This window comes from Eurypyga helias, unplaced genomic scaffold, assembly GCF_000690775.1.
Source record: "Eurypyga helias isolate BGI_N326 unplaced genomic scaffold, ASM69077v1 scaffold25701, whole genome shotgun sequence".
Classification (NCBI taxonomy): domain Eukaryota; kingdom Metazoa; phylum Chordata; class Aves; order Eurypygiformes; family Eurypygidae; genus Eurypyga; species Eurypyga helias.
In genome coordinates this window covers 7,203-7,446 of record NW_010230525.1, presented here as the reverse complement: position 1 = coordinate 7,446, position 244 = coordinate 7,203, and positions in this window count along the sequence as shown.

Below are 244 nucleotides of genomic sequence, written 5' to 3'. Positions count from 1 at the left end.
GGACATGGACGTCCTTGCTCCAAGGCAGGCAGGGTGCGATGCGCAGCGGGCAGGAGGGGGTGCGCCGGAGACCCCCTCCCTCTGCTGCCATCCCTGCACTGCCCTCTCCCTCCCTGCCCTCTCCGTACCATCCCGCATCGGCTCCGACTGGACCGGGTTTGGCCCCCTCCCAGGCAGCGCGGCGAGAACGCTGCGTTCCCGGGGTTCTCGGCTCGCCGGCCGCCGACCTCCCCACCGGCTGTTT